Source organism: Dermacentor albipictus, chromosome 1 (genome assembly GCF_038994185.2).
Source record: "Dermacentor albipictus isolate Rhodes 1998 colony chromosome 1, USDA_Dalb.pri_finalv2, whole genome shotgun sequence".
In the NCBI taxonomy this organism is placed as follows: domain Eukaryota; kingdom Metazoa; phylum Arthropoda; class Arachnida; order Ixodida; family Ixodidae; genus Dermacentor; species Dermacentor albipictus.
In genome coordinates, this window is record NC_091821.1 from 266,457,337 (window position 1) to 266,476,665 (window position 19,329).

Below are 19,329 nucleotides of genomic sequence, written 5' to 3' on the forward strand. Positions count from 1 at the left end.
CATAGTAAAAAAAAGCAGCAACAAAATGGCACATTCTGCACGTTCTGCAATTAAATCCAAGTCAATAAATCAAAACAATCGATAACTACAAAGATACAAAATAAATAAATAAACACACAAGGACATAATAAGAATAAATAACTAGATACAAAATCACATTTAGCACAGAAGGCCAACGACATAATAAGTGCTTATATAAAGCTCCAAAGTAACTTCCAGTAACGAAGGTTGTTCGTTGCAATGACGCGTTACCCCGCAGCCCAAGCAGCATTTCTATGACGAAAGGACGATCATCAAGGCGATTCACTGTTTCCCTCAAATCACATATTTGCAGTTCAAGCTTACGACAGTTTAGAGAACGTGTTCTTCATTTTCCTGTGAACGGTCGCAAGTGCATCAAGGTATATCGTTGAACGACGTATACTAAGCAACAAGCTACCTGTACACGCGACTTCTAACCTGATACGATGAATCACGGCCAGCACCTGCAGAGATCGGGAACTGAAGATGGGGGTTAACCTTACACAGAGGAGTGCTAAGAAAATTAGCATCTAATCGATAAATTTGTGTTATAAACTTGCACAATTGTTTTCTTCTAATGTTACCAGCCCTCGTGAAACGAGTTAATGCGACAAAAGCGGAATGATGTGCTTCTCCATAGCCAATTTGTTGATGTCAGTGCTTTTTGCGATACACACATGATCACGAATCCATTGCAGCTTCGTTTGAAGACCTGGCGATGCAGCTGCAGCTATTTTCAGTGGACTCTGACAAATCATCATTGCGTTTTGATCACGCGGGCAAAATAGCCGCAAGCATCAAAGAGCCGACTTTGAGCAGTGTCAGAATAGACCACACAGTAGGTTTCTCCTGTGCTTGAATGAAATCAGCGGCCAATAGTATTTGCATGAACCTCTGCTGTCATCGATGATGTCCCATTTAAAAGGCAGCAATTTTGATGTATTCCGAGTGATGTAATTACAAATGCGGATGCTAATCCTGACGAAGTTGTTGAACTATTAGCATAAGTGCGTATGCTTCTATTATTATAATCACGTAGGTGGCACAAAGTTATATTTTACCAAAAAGGGTGCAAACAGCATTCTTCGTGCCCAGTCAGACAATATCGGCATATATCTACAGTGCCGGGAAAGTGAAGGTGGAGGATCAGAATCAGAACGAAAGTCTGCCAACTACCCATCAGAAGAAAGTGTCACGTCTTGTAAATGTGCCAGGTAGTTCATCCGCAAAAGAACATTTGAAGGTTAGCTCAAGAAAAATAGCTGGATGCTTGCTTTGCTCGAAGTGCACCACCGGAAGGTTCGCGTGCCTCGGCCATCACAAGGGTGATAGATGCCGTAGCTGACAATCCTAAGCAAACCCACAAGCTGCGAGATAAAATTTACTTAATGCGCGTTTCTTGAGTAGACGACAACTTGTTGAGCACCAGTGAACCGTTAGCCACGCAGTGCCTCGAGACTCGTGTGCGCCTGCAAAGAACATATTGTGGGACGCCGCACCCCGACATTGCAAAGAATTAAGTGCATTATACGAATTTCCAGCGAAACAACACTAATGAAGGAAGTAATTACTTCCTTCATTAGTGTTGTTTCGCTGGAATTTTTTGGAATGACACTGGATGCGTTTCGTCGCTTGCAGAGCTGAAGTGGTCTATAAGATCCCACTTTCATGTGGAAAAAATCTACGTCGGTCAAACAGGCAGGGGCATAAACCATAGGCTGAGAGAGCACAGATGCGACACAAAAGCGATTGCTGGTCCGGGGCATTTGGCAAATCATTGCCGTAGGTGCCAGTGCTGCCTCGTAAATGCCAGTGCTGCCGGGCAGTTTTTTTTTAAGAATGAAGTTGGTTATTATATGGAGTCTTCTGCATAAGGGGAGAGGGAAGTAATTCTACCAGTGTCCCTTAGGTACGCATGGCAGAAAAGGAGGTGGATTCTTCCTACTTCAGGGTTTGCGATGACACGCATGCGCAGCAGTAGGGTCTTGACTTTTCCAAACGCTTCTGCTCTTCGTACTTTGCTCACCCTCAAACCATCAGATGATAGCCCAGCGTCTTTCTGTACAATTGCCTCCTTCCTCAGTGTAGTTTCACTGGCAATCCTTATAATGCCATTAACGCAGAACCAGTTTAGCCCAACTTCCAGCTCTAAATTGCAAAGCATGAACAACCTTGTTTATTTTTCCTCAACCACACCTAAATACTTTTTCCAGCACAGAGACGCGTCAAGGACCACATCAAGAAATTTACGACACGCTGAGTGGTCATTCCAAATAAAGAAAGTGAAATGTTCTTAATTGTTTGCAAGTACACGGCAGATGGGCCGACTTTTCTGGAGACAAATACACAGCCCGAGCTCGTACAAACTCGTCCACGACATCAATGCCAAACTGCAATTGTTGAGGAACGGACGTTCCGGACACCCATAAGAAAACGTCATCTACGTATATCGTGATATGCAATGCGCGGGAAGTTTTGACGCTAGCTGCGGCATAATTTTAAACAAAATGTGCCTTGAGGAACTTCATGTGTTAGAAAATGGTTGCAGCTGTTGTCATCAACAGTTTCAATATGCATTTGGCGGTCGCGCAAAATATCAGCTCTCCATCGAAGCATTCAGTACCACGTACGTACGCCAAGTGCAATCAAAGCTTGCAGTACATAAGGGTATCTAACAGCGTCGAAGGCCCGCTTTATGTCTAGAAACACTGCAGTTGTAGAATTACATACCTATTGCTCGCTCTTGCTCTATTAACGTTGCAATGTCCAGTACACAGTGCAGAGAGCGACGTTCCTTTCGAAATTCTGCAGGGCATTAACGAAATGAATTGTTTCCTTCCAGACACCACTGAAGTTGGAATTGTATAAATTTATCCGCGAGCTTAGCAATACAGCTAGTTCGACTCACAGGCCAAAATGACTAACGCCATTGGTTTACGTGCAGGCTTCAGTAGAGAAACCACCAGATCGATGGTAATCTTCCATGAACCCACAAGTTATTATTTCTAGGAGACAGTCTCACTTTGTCCAATATTCACCAGCATTGTGAAAGCCGCACAATCCCGCCCAGGGGCAGATCTATTGTTTGTCAAACGCAAAGCCAGATCAAACTCTAGCGTCGTAAAATCACTGCCCAGTATTTCATGCAAACTCTGAATGACACTTTTGAACTCAAGACGACATTCTACGATAGACGAGAGGCCAGCATTCGCTCAAAGACCGTTCACGTCAAAGAGATTTGTGGGTGGCTTGCCACCTTTCGGAACTTGCAGAACTGCGAAATTTTTCCACTATTTCGGAATGGTATACCTTAGGCCCACACCTTGTATAGCTTGTAGCAACGCGACAGCTGCGTCGCCTTTCACATTCTCGAAGAGCTGGTAGGAAATTTTGTCGTAACCAGGGGGCGAGTGCCTTCTCGTCCCTTCAATGGCTGCGGCGAGCCGTTTGCTTAAAAGCTGCAACCTGATATATCCGCTACATCCTCCCTCGCCGTAGGAGAAAATGCCGGCCACTGTACTCTGACCCGCGTTCCTATAGTCGCGTACCAGCTCCGCAACTCCGCGCGGCATGCAACTTCGTATTACGCAATAATTCAATCAGAACTAATCTACAAGTTCAAGTAAGAGAGGTTTTCGATCTTTCTACAACCCCTTCAAACTCTCCTCCGCCACGGTAAAACTAATTTATGTTGACAATATCCAATTCCGGCATTATTTCTTTATTTGAATCATTGCACATTTAGTCCAGTTCCACAGAGCGAGCTAGAGCTTTCAGTCACTGAACTCTTGAAATTAATAAAACATAAGGAGACCCACAGGAAGTGTCGGTTATAAAAGAGGACGCTGCAGTAATGGACTTCCGAGAACCCTTTAATTGGACGCATTAACGAGACCCGTGCAGACAGCGCTGCGATCGACGTGAACGCTGCAGGGATATACATGGAAGACATCGCCGTTTGGCTACCTAAGCCGCCATGGTTAAAAAAGCAAGTATAGCATAAGCGCTGATAATGTGCGTCCTACCTCATGCAAGCTGTAGAAGTCTTTGCACGTGCCGAACGGCTCCTCGGAACGTCGTCGCAAGCATGGAACTTTAGACAACAGAGCGAAGTATACTACATTGCGACCCTCAACGTGAAGCTCACTGCATCGCACTACAGTTTGTACGCTGCTGACTTGAGAGCTGAGCGCGGCTCTTTTCCAAGTTGGCGATTTGCAAAGCATGGAGGCCACTCGTGAGGCGCCTGTGTAAGCGCGTTTAGTGGCGCAAGTAATAAAACGACGAGAAGAAAGTCCTTCAATAAGCCGAGGATTTACCCATCACAGCGGAAGTGATAACTGACAGGAGTACCAAAGTCTCGTCTCGGTTCGGAGCGAAGCTGAACGTGCCCTGGATGGACTTCTCACCACCTGGAATTATTTAATATGGACCTTGCTTAATCTGAGTACACGGGCAGTTTGCGAAACAATCTCAGAGGAAATTCGTAACGCAAAATATCTCTCAAGCCCTATGATAGCCGCAATCCGACTGTATATCAAAGACATTTCCGCAGGTCAAACGCACCTTGTTGGAATCTACATATAGCGAAGCTTTCTTTAAATGCATAAAGAGTGCCGAAACCTGTGTTAGTTTGTGTTATTTATTACCCGCCGTGGTTGCTCAGTGGCTATGGTGTTGGGCTGCTCAGCACGAGGTCGCGGGATCGAATCCCGGCCACGGCGGCCGCATTTCGATGGGGGCGAAATGCTAAAAAACCCGTGTACTTAGATTTAGGTGCACGTTAAAAAACCCCAGTTGGTCGAAATTTCCGGAGTCCTCCACTACGGCGTGCCTCATAATCAGAAAGTGGTTTTGGCACGTAAAACCCCATAATTTAATTTTAGTTTGTGCTCTTGCAATGTCAGTGCAAGGTCATACCGAGGGCTCTCGCCCAAACCACATCATCCACGTTACAATTAAGCCGTCCAAACAAAGCCTATTCCCACCTGCCCGGGTGGGCGCGCATCTGCTCTCGCGCACCCATACGCAACGTAACACATTCGGCGATCATCTCAAAGAGCTACGCTTAGTGTTAGGACTACTAAAGTATACGTGTAAAGAAAAAAATAAAAAAGAGTGCGATTGTGGCCTAATGGGTAGAGCATCGGATTGCATGTGCTGGAGGACCAAGGTTCTATCACACCATCGGGAACGTAATTCAGCCGGACAGCAGCAGCCACTGTTAAGGAACTCTCGGAGGGCTTGCAGAGAAGTTTTAACAATCGCCTCGCTGTAAATTACACAGCATGCGCACGTAGATTGGGCGAGAGGGACCACATCCCGCGAGCGGCCCAATGCGCAGCAAGCGGCGCGGGACTGCTCAGCGTCCCCCAGTGAAGCGTGTCGCAAGCATGCAATGTTTAGTTAGATAAAGGTCATAACACGCGCGCTGTACGCAGCCGTTGCACGGAACGGCAGTATACTTTGACGTCGACAGATGCGGATGTCACAGCAGCTGCGACAGTCTGGGCTCGCGACCCGCGCGCAAGCCACGCTTCCGCCCGCGAGCTCCGGAAAAGGCGCGAACAGGAACACGCACGCGTATATGTCGGGCCACAGACGTTCATGGTCGGCGTATCCCGACGCAAACAAGTGTGCTGCACAAGAGGCAGCATGCGCGCACGCTAGACGCGATGCCACGTGACAACCGGATCCGCTGGTTCGTTCTGCAGCACGCGAACACGGGCTGGGGTGGCGTGTCTGTAAAGAACGGCGGTGTGGCTCGTAACAGAGCAAAAAAGGGTTGTCATGGGCCACGGCGGAGGCGAAGCAGGTGCTGTATGTGAAAGATATTTCAATCCGCTTCTTCTTCCAAGGCGGGGGTGCGGATGTATGTTGTACACAGGAGAGGCAAAGCACGAGCGAAAATTGTTTAAAAAGTCAGAGCGGACGCGCCAACAGAAAGCTGGGACGGCTTCCTGTCAGAGTGGAGGACGCAATAAAAGAAGGTAGAGGGGCGAGAAAGGTATACGTCAAACAGAAACCACAGCGCGAGCTGCGGTCGAAACGGCACATTAGCTCATAGCAGAATCGTCGATAGTGGGAAGCAAGCGATGGGTCGATCGAAGCCCCGCCTGCGACGCGTGCTCATAATGTAGTCGAACGCAGCGGGAAATTGCACACGCGAGCGACAAAATGGCTCATCGCGCTCAAAACAGCCGGAATACACGACGGTGCAGACTGCGATACCGGGGGACTCCGCTGTTACCGTCGTGGAGGTGGCTTCACGCGGCGCAGCCCGACATACGGCGTCCGAAATAAACCTGAACGGACGCGTATATGAACACACACGCACGCCCACGCTGCAATTCGTTTCCACGACAGCGCACGCGCGGCTGCCAGCGTATACGCAAAACAGGAGCAACTAAAATATTGGTTTTTATTTCCCGCTCACTGACCAAATTACGAAGTACGACAAGTTTTTCATAAACATCCGTGGTTAAAGCGCAGTTGCACCCACACATTGAAAAGTGAGAAAGGTACACTCGTCGACGAATAATAACATGAAGCAAGCAAGCCGCATCGAAAGAAATGAGGAGAGCAGCCATTCGAGCAGTGCTGCGCCAAATTTAAGCTGCCGTCTGTGTATACGACTATACGGAACACCACACGAGGTTCATCGGCACCGCAGGTGGATACGATGTGTTAAACGAGTGTTCTCGCGGCCGCCTTTTCTCGGGGCCCTTAAGTGTACACGTAAATTTATAATAACTGGAGTAAACTTACGCACTTTCCTACGGCGTTCCTTCGAACAAACGGAAAGGAGCAGTTCGCGTCGCAAGCTTTCTGCGTTAAAATTCAAGGCCACTGCAAAAATAGGAAAGAGTAACAATAATACAGAAATTAAAACAAATCGGCGCATTAAGTTCTCGTCAATACGCCATTTCCTTTACTAGCAAGTGTTCGTCAGCGTTCGTCAGCGGAAAATATTCATCAGCGGGAACCGAACCTACAACCTTCGCATGCGAAGGTTGTAGGTTCGGTTCCCACCTGCGGCAAGTTGTTTTTTTCATCCACTTTAATTTGCGTTAGTTTATCGTTTCTTTATTTCATTTATTAAGCACAAGTAATTTCCCCTATGTTGTCCTTGGTGTCAATGTTTGTTGGCTTCTTATGATATGACTATATATATATATATATATATATATATATATATATACATATATATATAGCAAGATCAATTAAGCAAGAGCAGATGATAGATAATTGCCAACAATTATTTGGCATTTCGGTAATTGGCAAAGTGGGTGTTTCTATAGAACAGCCGATTGCATTGCTATATGCGTATGTTTCACACCGTGCGAACAAACGAGCGCACAGGACACACACCAAGGGAGAGCAGAATGTTTTTGTCTGCACTGATGCGTGCATATGTCAGCGTCGGTTGATGCTCTCTCCCACGCAGTTCGAGTTCCTGTCTAGATATACGCACATTGCAAAGTCAAAGCAAACGCTGTTTAGGCTGTATAGCAAGCATGTCAAACAAGCACATTTTAAGTTATTTTGCAGATACACTTTCCTAAGGACTGGAGTATCTTCTTCTACGGTCGCTTTCCGTTGTGTTTAGGAGAGCTGCAGCGAGTGAAACAGCTGCAAAAATCACCGACGATTACGATACTCCCTAATGCGAAATTTGAGCGCAGATCCGTACGTGTTTTCATTTCGCGATGTATTGGCAGGCGCGGACAATTGGTCTCGTGCGGCACGCTGCAAACGGAGCGATGTGTGGCTGGCGCGACTGCCTCGCTAATCGGGCGATCGCGAGAGGCAGCGCGTGGGTGACGCGTGGGCGCGATTCGCAGCAGCCGCCGCGGACAGGCATCCGCTCGTGCAGTGCTTTGCTTCCATGTCTGACGCGCGCTACTCTGGCGCCACCTCGTAGCCATCGTCGCCGCAGAGCCCGTCTTGCGCGGCACTACGCGTTTCTTCTCACGCTTTCGCCATTCCCTCCTCCTCCGCTTTCCTCGTCGTGCTCTCTTCGCTGTCGCCGCCTTTCATCCCCCGCTGCGCTCCGAGTTCGCTCTTTCATCCTTCGATGCGCTCGTTCGCACGCCGACGCTCGCCGCAGGAATGGGCGCCGCTCTAAAAATAATTACGAATTTTACGTACCTTCTACTACTAACCCACTTATGTACCCACTCCTGCACGGGCCGTGACGGGCCTGCAGTATATCCAAATAAAAGCAATGCAAAACTATCCGGATATTGCAAAGTTTTTCAACTTGGCCACACCCGGCGAGAAACCACGTACGGCTCGCCAATTGCAGCGATGCTCGTGGTTAGCATGCATGCCAAGCACGCACAACGCTACTAACCGCGCAAGTTATTTTCAAGATATGTTATTTTATACTAGAGTATCTTGCATGTTACTCTATTCTAAGCTTTTATGTACGACTAGTAGTGTCCGCCTAGTCAATTGAATCGTAACACGGCACGCGGGGGGAAAATTCAAGAAACAAATTCACGACTGTACAGATATTTCCCAACGGGATATATATTAATGTCTGAATGATGCACGTACGTTATAGCTACAATAACGTGATAACGATTGTTCGTGACCAAAACAATGTTTAAAACTTCGCAGGATGCGAAAACACCCATGTAAATAGATTTAGGTGCATTTTTAAGAACCCCAGGTGGTCCAAATTTCCGGAGTCCCCCACTACGAAGTGCCTCACAATCAGATTGTGCTTGTGGCACGTAAAACCCTATATTTTTTTATGTTTAAAGCTATGCAGAAACTCCGCTGGTGTTGTCTAATACCCCTGTCACACGGGAAGATTTAACGTCATTCGAATCGAATGGCATTCGCATATAATCCCACTAATCGGGATTTATACCACTGTCACACGGAAAGATTTAATGTCATTTGAATCGAATGGCATTCGCATATAATCCCACTAATCGGGATTAACACGGGGAATTTTAATGTCATTCGAATGGAATGACATTTGTCATCGAATGAGTTAGGGGAACTCATCCGCATTTGATTTCGAACCGAATGTATACTCTTGACCCCGGATGGACAACAGCGACACGCAACGCGAAAAAATAATGCGTGCATCAGCAAAGTCAGAAGATATTTTTTTAGACTTATAAAAAGGAATAAATATTTTTGCCATGATGATATTTTAATCGCGGGCTGTGCTCAAGCGCTATTATTCTTTGCATCAGGAGTCCGTTGCGGCGGTTGGCCATATTGGATGTGTTGATCGAAGTGCTTTTAGTTGTGAATAATTGGCCTCGAAATGTTTTCGCCCGTTTTAAAAGTACTCGCAAAAGTTCTCAAACACGTTTAATATAGGCACAAAATTTATTTGAACTTCACAAATTTTGTTCCAGATCGTCATCGTTATCATTTGCGAATTCCATTATATTTTACTGTGTAGCACCGCAAGAGACCGAATGGCATTCGATGCATCGAATGCCATTCGATTCGAATGACATTAAATCTTCCCGTGCGACAGGGGTATAAGTAAGCGTAAGCATACCCCTAAATTTCAATTTGCCCACCTCTAAATTTCAAGTTAGCCCACACCCCAACTTCAATTTGACCCACCACCCAAATGTTGGCGCCCATCTAAATTTCAAGTTGGCTCACCCCCAAATTTAAGTTGGCCCACCTCCAAATTTTAAGTTGGCCCCCTCTCAAGTCTCCACCCCACCGCAAGTTGGTCCGCCCCCCCTATAAGCTCCCCCGTGCATTTTCTATGGAGCCCTATACTTCATTCCATACATAGCAGTCAACGCTGTGGAAGCTAGAGAGACTTCTTGCGGTGTTATGCTAGGAGAATGCCAGCAAAACACCGGTGGCTTCATTCGCACTTATAGTTCGATAGTTTTTTTGTTTTTTTTTTTGTTTTTTTTTTCGCAATTGTGCGCAACTGCTTTTTGTATAGGCTCAGTACTGAATGAAACAAGTTTCAATCCTTAGTACCAAACACACTGTGGCATACGGCTGCTAATGCGTTGTTTTCGATCATTTCTATCTTTGCTGTTCGTTTCGGGTTCTTTTTATTTGCAACCCGTCGCGAGGAGCCTCACGTGCATGCTCGCGCGAGCGAACGCTGTTGGCGCACAGCGAAGCATGGACGGAGCGCGCGGAGTTATACCTTTGCTTGGCCGAGCTTCTTGCGTAGCTTCCACAGCGCTGACTGCTATGTATGGAACGGAGTATAGCATCCCTATGGGTACAATTATCTCGGATAATTTCTTTTTGGTTTCAATTGTTTCTTATCGCTATAAAGCTACCAATTATCTACATTTACTCTGTTATAACCATTAAATGTCAACGTCGCGAATTACACTTTTCGCGTGACGGGCTGGTGTAGCAGACGACAGGAAATGATGACCGATCCTCAGCCCCCCCCCCCAACACCGCAGCTCTCCTGCCAGCAAAGGGATGAAGCGGGAACAGAGTTGTAAGCTCGCTCGGCGGACAGTACGGCGCCGTTCAGAAACCTTATCTGTTCTTCGGCCGTGGTTGGGACTCCCGAGAAGCAGCGTGAATACGAGGAGTGGCAAAGGAAAAAGAAACGGCAATATGACCAGCGGCGTGCGACCAAAATTACCATTATTCCCTTTACTATCATTACTCTAAATTACAATCACTACTATTCCTCTAAAGCAATAAGGCAGTGCATACGCCCCTCAGCAGTCATAGTGGTGGTTTTCAGCATCTTCGCTAGACATCACTGGCGCATGGCCAAGATGGCAAATCAAAAGAGCGGCATGCCTTTAGGCGCCCGTTCCTGCGACGAGCGCGGCGTAACTGAGCGCCGCGAACATGCAAGTGAACGCGGAGCGCAGCGGAAGATGAAAGGCGATAGCGCAGGAGGAGGGTGCAGCAGAACCATGAGGCGGAAAGCGGAGGAGAGGAGGGGAGACGGCCTGCGCATGCGCTGAGTTGCCGACGGCCTATGCATCCGCGGCCGCGTGGCGATCTCATCTGCGCTTCCTATGAGGGGCCAGTGAACCGTGAAGTGGGGAGGGCTACGCCCATCCGCGGTGTCAGCAGCTGAGGCCAGTCGGCAGTACCAGCGTGTGTGACGGGAATCACTGCTCCTGCAAGGGGCGATGGCGAGCGGCTACGAGTCAGACTCGATGTGACGTTTCCTCGAGTGTTGTCGCCGCTGACACTGGTGACACAACTTCCCCGTGATGAAGAGTCGCTCTCGTCGTTGGCGGAACCGAGAGCGTAAGACACGCGTGGTGCCGCGCAAGACGGGCTCTGCGGTGACGATGGCTACGAGATGGCGCTAGAGCAGCGCGCGTAAGACATGGAAACAAAGCGCTGCATGAGCGGATGTCTGTCGGCGGCAGCTGCTATCGCGCCCACGCGCTGCCTCTCGCGATCGTCCGATTAGCGAGGCAGTCGCCCCACACTTCGCTCCGTTTGCAACGTGCCGCACGAGACAGATCGTCTTCGCCAGTCAATATATCAAGAAAACACATATAAAGCTGCGCTTAAATTTCGCATTAAGGAGTATCGTAATCGTTGGTGATCTTTCTTTTTCATATAAAACTCTATTCAATTCCTTGCGATACCATAGGTTCTAGCTGTCTCGCCGAGCGGCCGATACCGGCGATAGCGTGGATGGATATTCTTGCGAGCCAATCACGAAGGGAGAAATTAATGGAAAACGAAAGGAGTTGTTACACAAGGATGTGGTTCGTGTTTCCATAAGTCGGCCAGACCCAATGTGTTTTTCTTTCCATTTCTGTAGCGGTATTTTTTAAGGCATTTTAACGCGATAGCGTTAAGGAGCTCGTGTCGCAGAAAAGCCGGTGTCGTCGGCGTCGGCGTCGGCGGCGTTGACCGTGAGCGATAAATCACGGCAGGCGCTTCATAAATAAAAAGCAACTTCCAAGATTGGCCCGGTGGGAATCGAACCCAGGTCTCCGGAGTGTGAGACGGAGACGCTACCACTCAGCCACGAGTTCGATGCTTCCAAGCGGTGCAAACGCGCCTCTAGTGAATGCGGTGTTGCCTTCGAAACGAGCCGTGGAAAGTTATACTGCGGTGTATATCGGTAATTATGAACATGTAACGTACAGAAGTCACAATTACACGAGTTGCGAAGTGCGTTTCCGCTGCATTTCTTCTGCGCTTTCCGCACACGCAGAGCCATCTTGCGGCAAACACAGAAGACCCCCTCCTCTCAATGTACGGCGCTGCCCCGACAGGAGGCGCGCCGTGCGCGCATTGGGACCGCTGCCAGGCGCGTCGCGGGACTCCCTCTCCCCTGACGACGCTTCGCCGTGCTGCCGGTTTAGATTACTATCTATCTCTCTGCCCGTGCCGATCACGACGTTTGGCGGCTGGCGGCTGACGGCTGGCGTAGATCGTTTCCCCTCCGAGACACCGAGTTCTTTGGTTCGTTTCTTTCGCTCAGGCGCACGTTTCGTTGCCGCGGCGAACGCTGCGTTGCTCGACGCTCACCGCGTGATAGGTGGGCGCTAAGTCCGATGCGGGGCGCATCGTAAGTGATCGCTGTGCCGTAGCGCATTGTCTTATACCCCTTGGCGGGTCGACGGGAACGCTGTCGCGTCCCACTCTTGAAGGCGAAGCTTAAGCGTCCTCCAATTTTTTCATACAAAACAGCGAAGCATCCGCCGAGCGTAACAACTTTTCTATGTTGCCATGAGCACGTAGTCAAACGAGTGACTGAGTCTTAACCGAATGCGTACATAGGCGCAAAAATCCCCAAAAGAAAGCAAGAAAGAAAGAACGAATGTGTGTGTGTGTGTGTGTGGGGGGGGGGGGGGGGGGGGGGGTTAGATTGCGTAGAAAGCGTAACCGGCGCGCGTGACTGCGCTGTTGGCGGAGGCTGGTGCGTATGTACACAAGCCCGAGACGGTCTATCCGAATTGCGTCGCGCTCCAGCGTGCTGCCCACTTTGCCTAAACTGCTCCGCTCGTCACGTTTCGAAGAGCGCCCCCGGCGAGGGGAAGAACGTGCTCGCCGAAACGACGGAGTGGGCGCCGTCGTGTATGGTTACGACAGGCACCGCTCGCCTTCTGGCAATTTGTCGCTGCCAGGTTCTTCGAGAGATAACCTAAAGCGTTGTTAGAGGAACTGTTGTAGAAGATGGACGGTATTAACGGTCCCAGAAGTACGTTGTTTGCGCAGAGTTTGCGACGTGGCTCCTCCCACACCGCCGTTTAATGCCCCATTAAGGGGAGAAGCGCCATTACCCTTTAATACGCTTCTCGATAAGCAGGTTAGATTTGCGGCTGCGGCAAATGCAGAATAAGCAAATCACATTTCGTGACGCTAGTATACGTTGACGAGGTCTATTTCACAGGTGAACGTGAAAAAAAAAAAACGACACCGAATACAATCTCAGGGAAATGATATGGACAGGTAACGATTACGATTCCTGATGCCATAACATAATTATATGAAGTCGATTTCAGATTCGACGACAGTTAAGGTTAATCTGAACACAACCATTGTGTAGCATAGCGACGTGGTCGCCAAAACAGCTTGATCTGTCAAAGGTCGGGATACGTGCATGCGGTCGTAGCCAGAGAATAGCCGGGAAACTATGCCGCCATCCCATTACTGGGAGCAAAGAGGTCTTTCTGTGACCGTCTATATCGCTAGAGTGGGAACGATTCCGCGTGCGCCCCGGTTATGAAGTGCATCTTAGAAATTAGGACTGATCAGCACAGATATAGCAAGGTACAGGTCATCATAAATTGCACCCACCGCCTTCACGAAAAGAAATGGTTTAACAAAGAAAAAGGGTAGACGAGAATCCATTCACTGACTGCTTCCCGTGGACATGATTAGATGACCAAAAGTTAGTACCCGACTAAACAGAAAAAATGGCGTAGTCGTGTTTATCGCTTTCTTGCAAATAAAATAAAAAGTTCAAGCAAGAGAAAGTAGATGAGTCAGAACGAACAACAGCTCTAATAAAACATCAGCAGCAGGACGGACAAAGCACGATATTCATCGTCCTTTACGAGTTGGCGCTTTCAGTGCTGAAGACAACAATGAACAAAAAGACGAAAAGAGAAAAACCAACATAAAAGCGAGTGTGTGCGCCCCTTTATGAAGTAAATTCCGGGATCCCCATAAAGGGCAGCAGCCCAACCGCTCTATATTTTACGGCATTGGGTCACCATGTGTCTCACGCATTCCGCACGAGATATCCGCCTTGCTCCTCGGAACAAGGCGAGCATTATAGGTCAGGTCACTTGGGCTGCACGAACGAGTGCCTGGCTGACACGACTCGAAGAGACACAGAATTCGTTTTGAACGATGAAGCGATAACATCGACTGCAGATTTGATGTCATAGCTCATTATCTGGAAAGGTCGAAAGAGTCTGTGGAGCATCTTCTTTTCGGGCGTGCGTGCGTGTGCGTGCATTCGCTTAAGTTGGGAGAGAGTGCCTTTGTTTACATCGGAAACGAAACAAAACTGCCTTGTATAGGTTTTCTGACTGTTGGCCAACTTGGCAGTTACAAAGTACACAGAGGTTCACGTGGCTTCCGTCGCACGTACTGCTTTCCCAGGTCGAAATACACGGGCAAAAACACGCGAACAAGGCAGCGTTTCTCACGCACATCAATCACCGCTTTAAACAGAGAAGTACATCCATCAGCACGTTGAACATAAAAGAGTGCCGAGTCCTGGCGGGGCTCCACTGTCACTTCGAGCTTCAACGAGACAGCTGCAACCTTTCGTCCTTGCTTCAATGCGCGTAAAATTTTCATTGATGGGCCGCATGTACTCGCTAGACCTTGTGCCCTGACTCTGCTACGAGTTTTGCTCAAATGAAGGCAATGTCAGAATGCTCCCGAGTTTATACGCACATCAGAGCTTTATAAATAAAACATAAATAAGACTTAAGGAGAAAACTAAATCACGGTCACTGAATCACATGTACGTATGTTTTTCGTTGGATGGCGCACCCAAAGTGTTTCTTGCAACTTTTAGGGTTTCTACTGTCATAAAACAATTCTAGACATCAACTCTGCGTGCACATCCTTCACTTAATGCGCTACACTCGCTGTCAGGAACGCTTCGTTACGCTTAGAGGCGCATGCCATTTTTAACCGAAACGTACCGGACGCGTAGCGTTAAAGAAAGTAAATACATGTTATTAAATGATCTCTACGTTCACCATCAAGCCAGGGAATCTAGAGATCATTTAAGAACATACAATGACGTTACCAAACACTACTATTTAGGGCGCAGACAATTCCCATTGCCACATTCAAAACTGAACAGGGCTTAGGCCGTCTCACTGCGCTTATTGCAAACGGGTACATATCCCACACCGTACAGCATTAATAAAATATATCCAGAGAGGGAGATTAAGATGGACTGCAATGATTGTAATGGCATCATTGGAATCAGACATATGCTGGCGAGGTGTCCCGCGAATCTCCCCAATCTCGTTGAAGAATGGACACAATGGGAGAGAAGGATTCAAAGCCCATTGTTTCAAGGCTAACTAAGGGCAGTCCCGAGGGCCCATGATGTCGCTGAAAGGCTTGGCCTTACAGTGCCAACGTGGGAGCGGCCCGCCTTGGCTTAAGAAGTCGAGCCTCCGGAACTCATTACAATAAAAGTTTTCATACACACACAAACACACGCGAAAAATTATTGCCCATTACGAAAATCAAATCATGGGGTTTAATGAACCAGTTGGCAACACATCGGCTATAACGGACGGCGCAGTGGGCGGGGTCTCCGGATTATATTTTCTACCATCTGAGGCTTCCTTAACGTGCACTTAAGAGTTTTCGCGTCCTCGGAAGGTGGCTGGTAATCCACTCCGTAAAATTATGCTCAGCGCAGCAGAACGGTCGTTGTGGTACAAGATAAACACTATAGCGTTTTTTTTTTTTCGCCTTCTTTAAGCGAAATTAGATGTTGGAAATGTTGACCAACTGCAATGTTTTCTTTGCTTCCATAAAAAAAAAAAAGATTTCTCTTCGGTGTTATAGCGCGTTAAGTGCACTTTCCTGTCATTTAATGGCCGGGTGTCACGCATTTTTTCTCACAACGTTAACAGCAGAGGTATTGGCGTTTCTTTCACAAAACGTGCGAGAACTCGTCCCGTTGTGCACTGCGTGTACGCACGCACGCAAACACGCGCGTAAAGAGTCGCGCAGAAATACTCGTCGCCGCGGCGGTGCCCGCCCTCGCCGCCATCAATGCGACGCCCCGCATCGACTGTGCGTCGCCCGAGAAAAAAGAAAGAAAAAAAAACGCGGCGTGCGAGCGCTGCTTCGGACGCGGAGCCGATCGCACGTGGCGGATGCTCTCCGGAGTCGCGTCCGCAACGAAGTCCACTGATGTGAGCCGCAGCACTTGGGACGAAAAGACTGAAGCGCGACTCGGACAAGAGGGGACGACAATGCAGAAAAATATTCAAACGTTTCAAATCGAATGAAGCGACGCGACAAGTTGTAGAAATGTTCGTATATGTATATGTATATATATATATATATATATATATATATATATATTCGGCTAGTACAGTTAGTGCTCAGACAGCCCTGTTTTCTTCTACAACTTTTCACGCTGCTTTACTTCAAACAATTCAACATGCTGGTTTCTACAAGTGCTACGTTTCTGCAAGTATAGACTTTTCGCGTTGCTTTATTTCAACCATTCGAAGCTGAGCCAACTGGTCCACACGAAAATATTAAGGAAGGACATTTTTATACTGTAAATTACAGTGCATTCTATCTCAGAACAGACTTATTCCCAACAGTAATGTAACTTTAAGGCCTCGAGCAATCACAATTGCAGTCGATTTTGTTGGTGATACTCTCTTTAGTTGGTGACGCGTCTAACGTTTCGCACAGTCCTTATGGCATTTGCAACGAAGCGCGCACTCGCAAGTCACCGTTGTTTAAATAAGCTTCCAGGTGCATTTGCAAGTTTATCGCGCACCTTTCGAGAACTTTTTCCAGTCGAAGAGGACCCAGATACACACTTTCAGCCAACAAGGGCTGTTTTTGCGCTCCCGGACGTTGTTGCGTCTGACGAGCGTTGTCTGCGCTACGGAGAAGTGAACAATACTGTGGCGCTTAGTTAAATTACTGTTCATATCGACGAAAGGTCCGTGGGTCGATCCCATTTACTATATATTCGTTTCTTGAAAAGTCAGATCGTGTATGTGTGCGTGCGTACATGTATCCGAGTGTGAATTGCGTGTGGCTGTGTTTATGTTCGGGCGCGTGCGTTCGAATGCAAGCGTATTCAATATGATTGCATTGCTAGTGCGTAACAGCACGGGAGCGTGGCGTCTCTTTTTTTCCCAGATGTGACGTCACACTTGGTATTGTTCCATCGGAAGTGCTCCCCCCCCTCCCCGTCGTACAAATATATAACCGCCATGTTCTGAAGGCGTGAGGTCGTATGGAGAAGCTTCGCTGTGCATTACAATTGTGCGTGACGCCGGCAGGATCGCCCTGCACGTGTGACGCCGCCGGCCGAACGCCGGGACGCCGTGCCAATGCAGATGGATGGATGGATGTCATCAGCATCCCTTTTGGAACGGGGCAGCGGGTTGTGCCACCAAGCTCTTGCTATTATACTGCCTAATGTACTATACCTAGATTAAAAAAGAAAGGAAGGAAAGAAAAAGAGAAAAAAAAAAGCCTCACTATGAATTCCCATAACCAAATTTTCTGACCCCCTATTGTGAACTGTTTTTGTGCGTCTCCGTTTTTTTTTTGGTCGTTTCCCTACTTTTCTTGCACCAATGTTCCAATCGTCCCTTACTAATCTCTACTGCGGACATGTTTACGTTTCCGCTGCTCTCGCTGAACCCAAGGGCTTCAAGGAGGCCAGTGGTGCCTAAATCGACCGCTCCGCAGGTATCTTCACGTTGCGGTAAAGCAACGCAAGCGCCACGCATCACGTGCACGCTGGCGAGACAAGGGGCACTCGCGACGTGAGAGCCGCCTTTCTGAACAACAAAGACTAGGACAGTTACGATGTAGCTACCTGCAGTTGAGCCTCGGGGACCACATTCATAAAGCAGTTCTTCAAGTTAGGGCGGTACGTGAGCAGGGGCACCGGCCGCTCGTGATAACGAACGTATTGGCGATCGGCCAATGACAAACAGCTCTCACAAATATATATATATATATATATATATATATATATATATATATATATATATATATATATATATATTGTGCGCCTTTGTGAGTTCGGCCCATGAAATAAACCGCCCTCCCAATATTTTACAGCAGAAGGGTTTCACGTTTCCCACCAACTTTCAGTAAAATTAAGCAACGGAACTCAATTCACCGCTGGGACAAGAGTTGAATTATACAATGAGGAAGAAATCAAGAACAAGGGTTATTTTTCGAGGGGGGGGGGGGGGGGTCATATTCTCTGCAGTTTCCGCGATGCAGCTGAGCAAAATTTTGCTGAGTTGGCCTCGGCATGACACTTGTTTCAGCTGAGATGCAAAAATATTTTCCGACGATTACTTGGTTAAAACCCGTTGGCGGGCTAGTTGGTTAGAATCCATGATAGAGTGTATAAGCGCGACTGAACGAGGACGTGGAAACAGATACACAGAGCGACGTAGAAAGAAACAGATACACATATCGCTGTGTCTGTGTATCTGTTTCTTGCTACGTCCTCGTTCAGTCGCGCTTATACACTCTACCGATGATTACATTACTTCCTAATGCGAAATTTGAGCGCAGCTCTTCAGCTGTTTCGGCTTCTCGATATATTGAGGGAAAGAATTCGAGCAAGATATGTACGTACAGTTACAGACAACGTTTTATTCTTCACACATATTCCTTCTTCAAGAACCACTCCACTCCCACTTTTTCATTGTCATGAAGGAAGCTTTGTGGTCGGAGAAATAGATGGATATATGCTCGACTTGCTGCACCAATGCCTGGTTCGGCGTAGCGCACCTATGGATTCTGGCGGCGACGGCGCTGGGCCTCTGCCCGGGCAGCTCGTTTAGCAGCAGCGTCAGACGAAGCACTTCCACCGGTTGCCTCGCTCATGGCTCAGAAAGAACTGGCTGAGGATAAAGTATTTATATAGGCAGACGGATTATATTATAATATAAACCGTCTGTGAGCATCGGACAATCATTCTCGTGCGGAACATATCGCACCAGCCGCTGCAAATGGAGCGTAGCTTGGCGCAACTGCCTCGCTTATATCGGGAGGTCGCGGGAGGCAGCGTGTAGGCTCATAGCAACGCTGCGCGGCGAAGAAATGGCAGTGACTGACTGACGCCGTTGACGCTGCTAGCGA

At 47.9% G+C, this 19,329-nt stretch overlaps 1 protein-coding gene across 2 annotated transcripts in view; it reads right to left on the bottom strand.

Moving 5' to 3' along the window:
* The window catches only part of LOC135915636 (band 3 anion transport protein-like), a 316,698-nt gene that overhangs the window by 245,089 nt on the left and 52,280 nt on the right, over positions 1-19,329 (bottom strand). The window contains exon 3 of one of the 2 annotated variants that reach the window (XM_065448776.2): positions 6,790-6,870. The exons of the other annotated variant lie outside the window; for it this stretch is intronic. The gene's annotated coding sequence lies outside the window, so the exon portion shown is untranslated. The remainder of the gene's footprint in view (positions 1-6,789; positions 6,871-19,329) is intronic. 2 annotated transcript variants of the gene reach the window in all.